This window comes from Eriocheir sinensis, chromosome 50 (genome assembly GCF_024679095.1).
Source record: "Eriocheir sinensis breed Jianghai 21 chromosome 50, ASM2467909v1, whole genome shotgun sequence".
NCBI classification, from domain to species: domain Eukaryota; kingdom Metazoa; phylum Arthropoda; class Malacostraca; order Decapoda; family Varunidae; genus Eriocheir; species Eriocheir sinensis.
The window spans coordinates 10,820,755-10,835,809 of record NC_066558.1 but is presented as its reverse complement, the minus strand read 5'-3'; the positions used below and the strand labels follow the sequence as shown (position 1 = coordinate 10,835,809).

General features: G+C 45.1%; 1 long non-coding RNA gene across 1 annotated transcript; it reads left to right on the top strand.

The window, feature by feature from the left end:
• Positions 1-8,290: 8,290 nt before the first annotated feature.
• Positions 8,291-8,820, top strand: LOC126982383 (uncharacterized). Its single transcript, XR_007735156.1, has 2 exons — positions 8,291-8,438; positions 8,747-8,820. It is a non-coding gene; the product is annotated as an uncharacterized LOC126982383 (long non-coding RNA).
• Positions 8,821-15,055: the final 6,235 nt, after the last annotated feature.

The following is a 15,055-nucleotide window of genomic DNA, read 5'->3' as shown; positions in this document are numbered from 1 at the left end:
CTTCTCCGTCTTCATATTATTCTTGGCACGTCTTATTCCCTTATATTTTCGTTCACTAAGTTTGTTGATCGTGTTTCTTTCTTTCTTTAGTTTTTCTCTTCTCTAGTTTCTGTGTCCCATATTTTCTGTGCCTCAGTGGTCAGTTTCTCTTCGTCCACGTGGCATCAGCAGGTATCATTTGTAAACTCCCTTTCGGTCCTCCTATGATTAATTTCGCGTCCCATTCCCTTTAATTATCGTTCGGTTTATCTGCTTCATCGTGTATCCGTGAACTGGGTCGTCCAGCCTTTCCCTGCAGGCCTATATACTCAAGCGATGCGGCAGCGCTCAGGAAACATATTTGATACCGTTTTCGTAAGAGTTTGGGTCGTTTCCAGGGCTAGTTGAAAGACCCTGGTGATAGTTTGACCCTTCTTCTGTACCATTAACGTAAAAAAACTCTCGTGAAAACCCGATTAATATCCTTTCGGTTCTTGGAAATAGTTTAAATGAGAAGGGTGAGTGCGTGTGTGTCTGAGAGTCTGGAGACAACAAAGGCTTACTGGTGACAGGATATGTTTCCGCTGCTGAAAACATGAGTACAACGTGATATTATTTACTACTACAAAAATGAGAAGATGAAAATGATGAAAAGATGAAGGAGAGAAGAAATAGAAGAAAGGAAAACAAGGAGAGTTAGAAGAAAAAAGATAAAGAAAGAAAAAAAGAAAGATTGGAAGAGAAAAAAAGAGGAAGAAAGAGAAGAAGAAAAGAAGAAGAGAAAGAAGATGAAGAAAGAAGAAGTAGAAGAAGAAGAAGAAAAAGAAGAAGAACAAGAACAAGAACAAGAAGAAGAAAAAATAAAGACGAGGAAAAGAAAGAAGAAAGAAAAATAATATACACGATACAGAGGAAAGATAAAAAGAAGAAAACAAAAAAAGAAAAAAAAGAAAGAAAAATCAAGAATAAAAAAAGGGAAAAATAAGAGGAAAGAGCAGAAGCAGAAGAAGAAGAAGAAGAAGAAGAAGAAGAAAAAGATGAAGAAGAGGAGGAAGAAGTAGAAGAAGAAGAAGAAGAAGCAAAAGAGTCGGCCATCCATCTCATAATTTAACCATTGGAGTCACTTAGGAAGGAAAAAAAATCAGACCACTAGTGGAACGAGTCTGCCTTCAGTTCACATTATTCTTGGCGTAATCATGAACAAGACAGGTCATTACTAGAGGTCATCAGGGCAGAAAATGAAAATTGGTATATTCAGAGAAGGGAAAAAAGGCCGCAGAAGGGAGTGAATGCGTGACTGTGTGTGTGTGTGTGTGTGTGTGTGTGTGTGTGTGTGTGTGTGTGTGTGTGTGTGTGTGTGTGTGTGTGTGTGTGTGTGTGTGTGTGTGTGAGAGAGAGAGAGGAAGTAGAAATATGAAGGAAGAAGGGAAGGAAGGTGAGGGATGAATATGAAGGGAACAATAGGAAGGAGAGAGAGAAGGAGAGAAGAAATATGGAGAAAGAGAAAAGAGAAGGAAAGAAGGAAGAGACGGAGGGAAGGGGGACAGGAGGAAGGAAGGGAGGAAAGAAGGAAATTAAATGAAGGGAGAAAAAAAAACAAAAAAAAAACGAAAGAGAAAAGTGAAACTGAATATATGCATGAGAGAGAGAGAGAGAGAGAGAGAGAGAGAGAGAGCGAGAGAGAGAGACCAAACCAGATGATAAGAGTTTTACATTACTCTCTCTCTCTCTCTCTCTCTCTCTCTCTCTCTCTCTCTCTCTCTCTCTCCAGAATTACACAGAAGTACGCCCATAAACATTAACGCACATAAAATTCATTCATACGTAAATATACGCACATAACAATTTACGCATTCACACACACACACACACACACACACACACGGCCCGGTAGTTCAGTGGATAGAGCGTCTGCCTCACAACCAGAAGGAGCGGGGTTCGATTCCCCGGCCGGGTGAAGATAAGTTGGGTTTATCTTCGTTCACCTGTAGCCCCTGTTCACCTAGCAGTTAGTAGGTACACGACGTCAGGCGAGGAGTTGTGACCTCGTTGTCGCGGTGTGTTGTGCGTGTGTGGTCTCAGCCCAACCCAAAGATCGGAACTATAAGCTATGCTTCTCCGTAGGGGAACGGCTGGCTGTCTCGAGAGAGATTCGCAGCAGACCAAGAGGTGAATTACACACACACACACACACGCACACACACACACACACACACACACACACACACACACACAGGAAAAAACGCAATGATATGTGTAGATTTTAAGAAGGAGAGAGAGAGAGAGAGAGAGAGAAACTAAGTTTCAGACAGGCAAAGAGTGATCTCTCTCTCTCTCTCTCTCTCTCTCTCTCTCTCTCTCTCTCTCTCTCTCACACACACACTCACACACACTGATTATTATTATTATTATTATTATTATTATTATTATTATTATTATTATTATAAGTAACTCTGGCTCATCATTAACACTATCGGCACACAGTTCCAACACGGGGTATTCCCGCGTGTGTAGCATAACGGGGCGGCGGCTCCCATCACACAGAAAGTTGAGGCCGTGAAACAGTCTCCCCACCATTGATATAGATATCGCCACTAGCCAGCATGGTCCCGCGACACTGTTTGTTGGCTTTCCACGTGTGATCCGTGGTAGCGGCCACTAACGAGGATCGCGTGGTTCGTATCGTTGTTAAACATACTTGAACTGTAGAGGTAAGAATAGTTAATAAGCCTGACACTCATACCATCATATATATCAACATACAGAAAGTCCAAGCCTTTTCATATGTTTGTCTGTTAAATTACTATCAAGAACATAGTTAAAAATATGTCTACTTGAAGAACACCATCAATGACCGAACAGCAACAACAAAAATACTGCCAAGAACCGAACAAAAAGTGACCCCCAAAGTGTTCCTCACACGTAGAGGACTGAAGGAAAAACAATGAGGTGAAATTAGTGGCAGAGGCGTCTTGATGAAAATCCCTATATCATAATTGTTCTCCCTTCAGGCCAAGGGCACGCACACTGACGCGGGCAACAGTAACTAATCTGCCATATTGATACTCCTTATATTATAATTGATCTCCCTTCAGGCCAAGGGCACGCACACTGACGCGGGCAACAGCAACTAATCTACCATATTGATACTCCCTATATTATAATTGATCTCCCTTCAGGCCAAGGGCACGCACACTGACGCGGGCAATAGTAACTAATCTGCCATATTGATACTCCCTATATTATAATAATTGTTCTCCCTTCAGGCCAAGAGCACACACACTGACGCGGGCAGCAGTAACTAATCTGCCATCTTGATACTCCGGGACCCAAAGTCTCAAACCTTTCAAGGCCTTGGGATCGCCATGTCAAGAGGCTCTCGTAGAGGTTGTCGGGACTGCCACGGGTGTTTTCATTATCTCTGGCGGTAGTTCTGCAAGATTTCTACGCCATGACCAAGTAAAACACGCTTGGGAACCCGACGCACTATTGCTGTGGCCTTAGAAAATTATCGTACCAAGAGCCCGGAGCGTTTGAAAATACGAGTCCAGGTGTTATAATTGTTCTTCCTTCAGGACAAATAAACGCACACTTTGACGCGTGCAGCAGTAATTAGTCTGCCGCGGGGGAGGGCTTTTGCATCAGCCATAGAGGGAAGAAAGAATAATATGGACCTTAGGGGAGAAATATAACGAGAAAGAAAAACAGAGATAACTCAAATTGAACGGAAAGAGGGATTTATATGAAGGGTTAAATAACGTGTGCGAAAAATAATTTACGGTATATAAAAATGAATTAAACAGGTCAGCAACTCTCTCTCTCTCTCTCTCTCTCTCTCTCTCTCTCTCTCTCTCTCTCTCTCTCTCTCTCTCTCTCTCTCTCTCTCTCTCTCTCCAGGATGACTCAGATTTACGCCCATAAATATTAACGGGCATGAAATTCACGCAAATGAAAATATATGCACATACGAGTACATTTACGCACATAACAATTTACGCATGCACACACACACACACACACACACACACACACACTACTACTACTACTACTACTACTACTACTACTACTGGTACTACTACTACTACTACTACTACTACTACTACTACTACCTAACTTATTAACTATGAACGATAGAAGGGGAGGAAACAAGAGAATGGAGGGAGGAGGAGGAAAAGGAAGGTAGGGAGGAAGAGGAGGAGGAGGAGGAAGAGGAGGAGGAGGAGGAGGAGGAAGGAGGAAGACGGGCTGGCCATTTGCAATCTGGACGTGGGGAGAAGAGGAGGGAAGGTACGTGTGTATGTGTGTACGTGTGTGTGTGTGTGTGTGTGTGTGTGTTACCTGCGCTGATAGTCGTGTTAGGTAATTTAGATTTCAACACCTGTCAGTATAAAGTTAATGAAGAGTGCAATGATCCTTTTTAGTGGTTTGAGGTAAAATTGAATCACCTGTCATTGTGTCATTAATTAAAAGAAGAAATATTGGTTGGTTTAGGACTCGTGTGAGGTAAGAGGTAAGTAGTACCCGTCAGTAGTAAACGTTAGAACAAGGTATGGAATCATTTATTGAGGACCCTATTCGTAATCATTTCGGCGCCCGAGCACACATTTGGCATGGCTTTCGTAGGAGTTGTGAGAATTTCCAGGGGTAGTTTTGTGACCCTAGTGGCAGTTTGAACCCTCCTCTGTACCGTGAACCTAAAAAAAAAAAAAAAAAAAAAAAATGACAAGGCATTCATAGGAGTTGTGGTCATTTTCTGGGATAGTTTTGTGACCCTGGTGGCAGATTCACCTTTCCTCTTTACCGTAAACCTAAGAAAACACACATTTGACAAGGCTTTCGTTGGATTCAGTGGCATTTTCAGGGGTAATTTGGTGACCCTGGTGGTAGTTTGACCTTTCCACTGTACCGTGAACCTAGGAAAACACACATTGACAAGGCTTCCATAGGAGTAGTGGGCATTTCCAGGCGTAGTTTTGTGACCCTGGTGGCAGTGTGACCCTCTGTACCGTGAACCTAAAAAAAAAACCTCCATTTGACAAGGCTTTCGTAGGAGTTGTGGGTATTTCCAGGGGTAGTTTTGTGACCATGGTGGCAGTTTGACCCTTCTTCTGTACCGTGAACCTAAAAAAAAAAAAAAATTGATAAGGCTTTCGTAGGAGTTGTGGGCATAACCAGGGGTAGTTTTGTGACCTGGTGGTAGTTTGACCCTTTCTCTGTACCGTGAACCTAAGAAAACACACATTGACAAGGCTTCCTTAGGAGTAGTGGGCATTTCCAGGGATAGTTTTGTGACCCTGGTGGTAGTTTGATCCTTCCTCTGTACCATGAACTAAGAAAACACACATTGACAAGGCTTCCCTAGGAGTAGTGGGCATTTCCAGGGGTAGTTTTGTGACCGTGGTGGCAGTGTGACCCTTCCTCTGTACCGTGAACCTAAAACGACAAAAACATATGACAAGGCTTTCCTAGGAGTCGTGGGCATTTGCAGGGGTAGTTTGGTGGCAGTTTGACCCTCTTCTGTACTTTGAACCCGATTGAGCTCCATTTTGCCCCTTGGAATTAATTGACGTGAGTGGAAAATAGTTACGTTACACGTGGTTACCTTGTTCACGTGTATAGCCTGTGTTAATTAGGGGGAGTGATCCAGAGGTGCGCGTGGCCTCAGTGTTCATCTCGGGAGAGATAATGGGTAGTGGTTACCTTGTTCACGTGAATAGCCTGTGTTGATTAGGGAGCAGTGATCCAGAGGTGCGCGTGGCCTCAGTGCTTATCTCCGGGGTGAAATAGATAGTAATTACCCTGTTCACTTATATAGCCTGTGGTAATATTAAGAGGCGCAGAGCAATAGGTGCGCGTGGCCTCAGTGCTCATCTCCGGGTTATTAATAAATAGTAATAACCCCGTTCACTTTTTTAATCACTTATTTATGGCCTGTGGTAATTAAGGGGCTAAAATATGTAGGTGCGCGTGGCCTCATTGCTCATCTCCGGGGTAATAATATATAGTAATTACCCCGTTCACTTCTATAGCGTGTGGTAGTTAAGGGAGAGTGATCTATATGTAAGCGTGGCCTCGGTGCTCATCTCCGGGGTAATAATAGCTAGTAAATATCCTGTTCACGTATATAGCGTGAACAGGGCGTGGGCTGTGTTCATTCAGGTTCCCTCAGAGGTTCAGGGATTGGAACCGACGCATCAGTCTCATCACTTCTGGCCGCAGGCTCTGCCCTCTGGGAGATGAAGGCAATCGGCTTCCAGGCGTTGTCGACGAACTGTTGTAGGACAGCACCAGTCCCAGTGTCGGAGGCGTCTGTTGCTATGTAGACAGCATGACTTGTGTCGCTGAGGGCCTTCTTAGCAGCGAGAAAGGCGGCGTCAACGTCCGGAGTCCAGACGAGAGTGACAATGAAAATACACTTAATAAGTCTGTGCTGCGCACCATTTTCTTAGTCACCGGGGAGGAAGTGCGCACGGCTTTCAGCGGTGACTGCTACAACTTAACCCGTCCGCCGCGATTGGAACGAATTTTGCTTTCACTGGTAGCCTGACAACATATAGTCCCAGGCCTTTCTCTACCTCTATGGTGGATAGTGGAGTGTTTCCCATGTGGTATTGGTGTGCTGGATATCCTTTCACTGTCAGCCTGGTACCATATAGTTCCAGGTGTTTCTCTGCCTCTATGGTGGATAGTGGAGTGTTTCCCATGTGGCATTGGTGTGCTGGATATCCCTTCACTGTTACCCTGGTCACATACAGTCCCAGGTGTTTCTCTGCCTCTATGGTGGATAGTGGAGTGTTTCCCATGTGGTATTGGTGTGCTGGATATCCCTTCACTGTTACCCTGGTAACATACAGTCCCAGGTGTTTCTCTGCCTCTATGGTGGATAGTGGAGTGTTTCCCATGTGGTATTGGTGTCCTGGATATCCCCTCCCAAGGTGGAGGACTTTACATTTTTCTTCACTGAATTGTAGCAGCCCCTTTTTGATCCTTTCCTGTAGCTCGATGATGTCTACTTGTAGGAAATCCATAGTCAAGGGGTTAAGTGAACATTAGCATACACATGCATATAACACACAATTATGACTTTTACACACACACAGAACTTTGTGTCTTTGTGGCTTCGCAGATAAGAACACTATCAGGAGTACTGGGCTGGCTGGTGACCTCACACCACCATGGTAATTAGTGAGTCTTGGCCAGTGCACGGTGCAGCTGACGCATGACCCTCCTGCTCTCATTCACTGGTCACTTTCCTCATATACGTACATATAAGAAATTTTAATTGTTTAAAACATATCCATTATTCATATACTAAGTATAGTACTAATTAAACTTTCACTGCAAAAGATAACATTTTGCTGTGTGATTTTTTTTTATTTCATTTATTTATTTATTTATTATGTTTTTTTTAACTGTGCATAAGCCTGTACATTGTTAGCTTCTGTAAAGGTAGTTTATTTTTCCGTCCCTTGAGGCTGTCCTGGGAGCAGTGTGCACCTCACTGAGTCTCCTAAGCTGCCTCCAGCTCTCGCAGCAAACAATTATTCCTGCAAAATGTCAATATTACAATAGTTTCTAGTTGGTAAGTGTCCTTCAAGGGAAGACTTATGATGAAGAATACACATTAAATGGATCTTTCTTTTTCATTGATTATTTTAAGACAATGATCTTGCTTATAGTATGATCAACTTGTAGTGTGTATAGTGATAAAATATGAGAGTTTATAAGAGGGAAAAGTGCAGTGCTTAATAAAGGAGAACCAGTTACCCTTCACAGCAGGCTTGAATGCTAACACTACTGAACTGGCTAGCTTTTTGGGATATTTGGAAGATGACATTACAGCGCATGATGGTCAGGGAGGAGAGTCAGAACACGGACTACATGACAGGTAAAGGTGACAGGAACACTTGAAAAAATGTGTGGAATAAAAGATCATTGTTAACGCGTCCGCTGCAATCGTCAGGGATTTGACCTTCACTGGTAGCCTGGTAAAACATACTCCCAGGTCTTTCTCTGCCCCTGTGGTGGAGAGTGGAGTGTTTCCCATGTGGTATTGGTGTGCTGGATATCCCCTCCCAAGGTGTAGGGACTTTACATTTTTCTTCGTTGAATTGTAGCAGCCACTTTTTGTTCCATTCCTGTAGCTTGGTGAGGTCTTCTGGTAGGAAATCCACAGTCTAGGGGTTAACCAATGGGGCAAAGAGGTTCCCTAATGGCGGAATGAGTGTGGGAGGCTTTCCATATCAGGCGGGTCAGTTACTACATGTTCTCCTGTCTAAGAGTTGTCCTTGTGTTTCAGGAGGGTGCCGAGCAGCGTGTGGCCGGTGGGCGACATCCACTGGCGTCAGGGCTGGGCGGCCATCATGACGCTGTTCTTTCAGAAGGGCCTCGCCATCCTGGGCACGGCCATCAGCGGTGAAGCCATCATGCCGCCAACACTCCATTATTTCATAGAGAAGGTACAGGAAAATGTCAGAGGTGGTGCTGTTGACCATGTTATTATCTTGTCCATTTGTTTCATTAATTTACTTCCATGTTTCATTTCTTCCACTGGTGTATGTTTTCAGCTCTAGGGCTGCTTATTTTTGATCATGCAATAAATTGTGTATTGCAATTATTATTATTATTATTATTATTATTATTATTAGTAGTAGTAGTAGTAGTAGTAGTAGTAATATTATTGAGGTGAGGAACTTATTGTGGCCTCCCCTTCCAAACAAAAAATAGAAAAGTTAATAAAGAATTACCTTACCATGTTTGCATACAGGAATCAGGTGGAATTCAGCCCTCGGCAGGATGTAGAAGTGGCGGAAGGCCAATATAAAGATGACGAAGACTCAACCACCAGTTTCTCAGCATTTAACCCGTCCGCTGTGATTGTCAGGGATTTGGCATTCACTGGTAGTCTGGTTACATATAGGCCCAGGTTTTTCTCTGCCTCTGTGGTGGATAGTGGAGTGTTTCCCATGTGGTATTGATGTGCTGAATATCCCCTCCCAAGGTGCAGGACTTTACATTTTCTTCATTGAATTGTAGCAACCATTTTTTGCTTCACTCCTGTAGCTTTGTGAGGTCTTCTGGTACGAAATCCACACTCCACAGCCAAGGGGTTAAGAATGAGGTCACTTGTTGCCTTGTCATCACTTCTCATCCCTTAGACACACAAACAGACAGTACATACACAGTATTGATGTCCATCATGTCACCCAGACCCAATGATGTCAGGGGAAACACATTCAGCGAGGTCTTCAGGCTGTACTTCGTCATTCACAGCAATACTGGTACATAGGTGCACCCCATTGGCAATTGGTTACCAAAGCTTCCGAGTCCTCATTTGTGCTCATAAGAACTTGGGAGTGTCCACAAATTAGCAGGAAACGACCTTAACCCCTTGACTGCAGATTTCCTACCAGAAAACCTCACCAAACTACAGGAATGGAGCAATAAGTGGCTGCTACAACTCAATGAAGAAAAATGTAAAGTCCTGCAACTTGGGAGGGGATATCCAGCACACCAATACCACATGGGAAACACTCCATTATCCACCACAGAGGCAGATAAAGACCTTAGACTATATGTTATCAGGTAAAAGCCAAATTCCTGACAACCGCAGATAATGGTAATGAAATCGAGACTTACATAGGTAGCCTACAATATTTCACACTTAATATTTTTACTTTTTCCAAGGGAAAAGCAATATTTACATGGGTACCACTTTTTAGAGGGCCTCTCGCTCTTTGTTCTGACGTTGGGGCAGCGTTTGGCAGGCTTTCTCAGAAGTGTTTTTTTTTTTTTTCCTTGACCTCCATCCTTTGCTGTAAAACAAGGTCTTCAGTTCACATTATACATCATGAAGAGTATCAGGACACCTCCACCCGAAACTGGCCTCTCTTTTGGCCATTCTTTACTGTTATCTTTTATAGGAACCGCATTTAGCAAGCTTTTTTTTGTTCTACCTTTTTATTCCCTTGAGCTGCTTCCTTTCCTGTAAAAAAAAAAAAAAAAAGGTTCCTGTGCCATAATTTTACCCTAGGGAAGACCCGAAACTGACCTTTCATGGCCTGTCGAGTTTTTTTTTTTTGTTGTTGTTGTTGCTAGTCTTGTTTGTTGCCCAGGACTTCCCTCCATTGCTGTAAAAACATTACAAGGTATTCAGTTCACATTGTACATTACGGTTTTCCTGCCACACCTGCAGTGGTGGGCACGGTTCTGCTAATCCACTAACCGCTAATTAGTGAAGCTAACTTTTACGTCGACTAATTAGCGTTTTCGCTAACTCTGGAGACGGTTAGCGAACCAATTGGCTTCCGCAAAATGTAGTTCCTCCTCCGCTAACTTATGTCCACTAAAAAATTCAAACAGGTTTTTTTATTGTCCGTTGTGGGTAGACACAGCACCAGTTGAGCCACATGGCGCAATAATTTCAGGGCTCCCACTTTTGGATAAATCACGCCTTAAAATAGGGTAATTGGACAATTACTAGAAAAAAAAAATGGTATGTTAGGGAATGCATCTTCCATTTTCAACTTTTTTGAACTCATGATTTAAAAACAAGAATTCAATATTTTCCACCTAACAAAAAATAAACTTAAATTAATAAAACTAAAAGTGTCAGTTATGGAAAAAGTAAAAAATGCGTAAATTTGAGGGAAATTTTGGGTAAAATATACTGATTTAGGATAAACTGAGGGCTTCTTTCTCTTCTTGTCGTTGCTTGCTGGGATGGAGCACACTAACACCAGACAGAGAACCAGGTGGAGAAATGAAATTATAGCCTTTACCAGGGCAGGATGGAGTACACTACCACCAGACAGAGAACCAGGTGGAGAGATGAAATTACAACCTTTGCCGGGGCAGGATGGAGTACACTACCACCAGACAGACAACCAGGTGGCGAGGTGGAATTATAACCTTTGCCGGGGCAGGATGGAGCACACTAACACCAGACAGACAATCAGGTGGAGAGGTGGAATTAGAACCTTTGCCGGGGCAGGATGGAACACACTACACCAGACAGAAAATCAGGTGGAGAGGTGGAATTAGAACCTTTGCCGGGCAGGATGGAGTGCACTAACACCAGACAGATAACAAGGTGGAGTGGTGGAATTATAACCTTCGCTAGGGTAGGGTATGGTAGGATCTGCAATGGTTTTCATCAAATTGATTGGGATTATGAGCTAATGCATCGATGTTGACACTGCTAATGCCTTTTTATCCAACACCCTGATCCAGTTAGCCAACCAATTCATCCCTATCAAGAGGCCTCGCAGTAAGTGCCCTCCTTGGAGTAAAGATATTCCTCGTAACCTATTCAAACAACGCAGCATACTTTGGATGGAATAGAAACACTTTCGACAAACTCATGGTAGACAGTCTTATCCCACGCTACAAAAGCTATTCAAGTCTAATGAAACCAATGCTATTCTAAGGGCTTCCGCCCTAACCGCTCAGATCAACTATGAGGTCAGGCTCATCCAGCTCCGGTCTGTTAAACCCAAGCTTTTCCACTCCTACATAAGGAACAGAAAAGTTGATCGTCCTAAAGTTGGTCCCGTTGTGACAAATGGAAATCTAACGGATGATCTAGATTGTATGGCAGATACATTTGCCAAAACATTTGCCTCTGTATTTGTTGTGGAGTCTTCCAATAACGTTTTTCCCCACTAAGTGTGTAATGGCAATAAATCAGATGTCCAGTTCTCACCAAGAGATGTTGAATCCCACCTAAAGACTCTGAATGCTGAACTTCCTAGGGTTAAGACGTTGACTTTTTGCTCCGCTGCTGTGTGGTGCCAACTAGCCTTTTTCCTCTGCTTTTGTGGTGTGCTTTGAGGCGTTCTGTGCTTCTGGGAGCTTGCTGCTGTGCTGGAGGACTACACAATCAGGAGGATTACCACTACCTGCATACTACAGACCGCTAAGTGTTCTGATTTAGTATTTACCTAGTTAGATAGTTATCCACAGTTACTTCAGGCCACGTGTATTAAGCTTCCCACATCTACACTAACTTCAACACTCTTTCACGCGAACCCAGTGCTACACGGTTTTATATTGCTTTTGTGTTTTCTTTTCCTTCTACTATTAGGATACTTTACTGTTTTGTGATAATAGGAACACGTGAATCAGGCGCGCCAAGCTACGTTAATTTCTAAGTCCACACAAAACACTAGATAATTCACCTTGCCACGCAAACCTAGTGAACACAGTTATTATCTTATTTACGTAAGTGATTTCTCAGTATTATAATACAGGCACGTGTTTTGTCTTGGTAGGTAGAAATAACCGCGCCTTTTTTTTCCGAGACACACCCGTTTCACCAGGGAGTTGACCTGACTGCGACCTGACAGCAGCTGCTGGTTTGTTATTTCCCCAGAGATTGGACCTGACGACCTCACCGCAGTTGCGGACTTTTGTTCTTGTCTTAACGCGCCAAATTATTTTCGTCTTGCCTCGCCCATATCTTCACCATGCCGTCCCTCAAGCGCTGTTCCGGTTGTGGCCTTCGCATGGCCAAGTGTGAGGGCAGCTATCAACTTAGCGGGCGAACGACCGGGGCACTGCTGCCGCCCGCCCGCATTTTGCCGTTCGAAGCCGTTTGACTACCGAGGCGCAGCGAACCACCTGCTTCACCCTCGCTGCTCGTTCGCCTGACGGTCGACTGAACCACCGAGGCTTCTCAACCCGCTATAGGAGGCGACTTGGTGACCGCCAGCGCCTTCCACGTCAGACAGCGGTCGGGCCTCGCTCTGAACACTTGATTCTTCCGGTTCCAAGCCCTGCTCTCACTCGGGTTAACTCAGATACCGTGGGCTCGTTCTGGGTGCCTTACATCTCCACGCCCTGGACTCCCGTTACTGCTGTGAACCTGACGCCCCTTCTCCTGCTCCTCCCTTGTCCACCACGTCTACACCACTTCAAGGACGAAGCTGTGCTGCCTCGTCATTGCCACTCTGGACGAGACGCTCAGAAGAGGAAGAAGCCGTGCAACGGGTCATTGCTGAGTCCGGCGTGCCGAAGCCTTCGTGTTGGAGACTTTAGATTGTGAGGCTGTTTTGGGGTTTTCTACTTTATTTAAAGTAAACTGGTGTCTGACCATTTATCTTGTTTGTTATCCCTTTCGATTACAGCACCCAGCTCTGGAACCTTGACAACAATCAATACTTTCTTTACAAGGACGTTTGTGGTTTCTGTGTTAAAACTCGGAAGGATGATCAGAGGATCATAGTTACAGAATAGGGTTAAGACTCTCGCCGCCCAGGTAGATTTATTAGTTAAAGCAGCAGCAACAAGCCCCGCCTCCTCCTCTTCCCCTTCCTCTTCCTCTTCTTCCTCGTGTTCCTCCCCTCCAGCACCGGCTTTGGTATTCTCTTCTCCCAAATAGCGGCCCCTCCCACCCTCCTTCTCGACCGTTTCCACTCTACCCTCTTCCCACCCCTCCTCCTTTTCTTCCTTCTCCTCCTTCCCGCCTTCCTCTTCAGTCTCCCCTATTCCCCCCCCTCTCCTCCTCCTCCTCCTCCCTCTTTCTCCTCGTTCTCCGCCTCCTCGTTCGTCCCTCCATTCCACACCTGTCCCTCGCCTTCCCTTTCCCTCTCTTCCTCGTCCGTTCCTCCCTCCCCCCCCTCACCCTCCCTTTCTCCTCCTCCTCCTTCCTCCTTCTAGACGTCCCTGCCCTGCATAGTCTCGGGTCACCCTTGGACAAGGTGTAATACCTGATCTGTCTCCCGTGCCAGGGTCACGGTGAAGCCTCTGGGCAGCAGCAGTGGTGGATTGGACTGCAGGCAGAGGATCTCTTTATGAGACAATGGCTGGAGTTCCAGGGTCCTAGTCAGCTGGACCGTGCCTAATTATTTAGGCCTGCGGTGTAGAGGAGTGTGGCGACCTCTACACTAAAAAAAGCCTCCCTGGGAACCAGTTGTCGGTGTGAGCTCCCCGTCCCTCCCCTCTATCGACGGTACTCCCATCTCTATTCTGCATAACAGCTGGTTCTTGTTTTCTCCTGAAAGAAATGTCATCCGTGGGCCATTTGAGGTTGTACCTCCCGGCTTCTAGGTGGAGTTTCTGAGGGTTTTTCTTATACTCAAGGAATATTTCAGTCTTTTGGTCTCTCAGGAAGGGCGTCTGATACTCTCTAGAGTTGGTGGAGAACACCTGGTGACGGGTGCCACTGGCCAGGCCTCGAAAGGGTCGCAGAGTTGGGTTAGACATTTCGGAAAGTGGGAACGAATTGCTGGTTCCTCTCCTCCCTTGCCAGCTCTGCTCTGTGTGACTACGCCGGCCCCGTGCTATGGGACAAAACTTCGAGGACAATAGCTGAAAAGCGCCGGGTTGTGAAAGTCTCTCTCGTGACCGAGGCTCAGGACAAGCGATTGGTCTTTGAGGCGTATTCAAGACCCTGTGGGAGCGAACTCCCAGTGTTGGAGGCATCTAACACAGCAGTATCTATTTTCCATGCACAATTTTTATACATTTCAATTTATATGGGGTAGGCGGTGGCCGAAGTGGTAGCGTACTGGACCCACATTCACCGCGTGATGGACGACGCGGGTTCGAATCCCCACGCTACCACTCGGATTTTTCAGTCACCGCCGAGTGGCTTAAAACTACCCACATGCTGTCCTGAAGACCACCCATCAACCCGGACTCTAGAGGAAGCCGTCCAAGCGAATCAAGAACGAGTTCCGGGGGGCAGCATGAGACAATGCAAGATGGCGCCACTATAAACACTCGCCTACGCCAGAACGGGCTGGGCCGACCATCAGGCCCCATGTGGAAGAAGCCTTGGGCCGACCATCAGGCCCCACCAGGAAGATGCCTACCGGCGCAACAGGCAGCGACGTAAAAAAAATAAAAAATAAATGGTCACAATTTAAGTTATTTCGAAAGCACTTTTAATATTTGCCCAAACTGTTAACTCGCTTAAATTTCTAACAATGCCTTCGAACTAAGTGTGACGTCTGTCCCGGACGTTTTGCAGCTCAGTTCTTCCAGCTGAGTAAAACTTGCCGCCTCTGCGTTCAAAGATTACATCTTCAGAAGGCTGTGACTGAATGGAAAGTCAAGCACAATGATCTTGAAA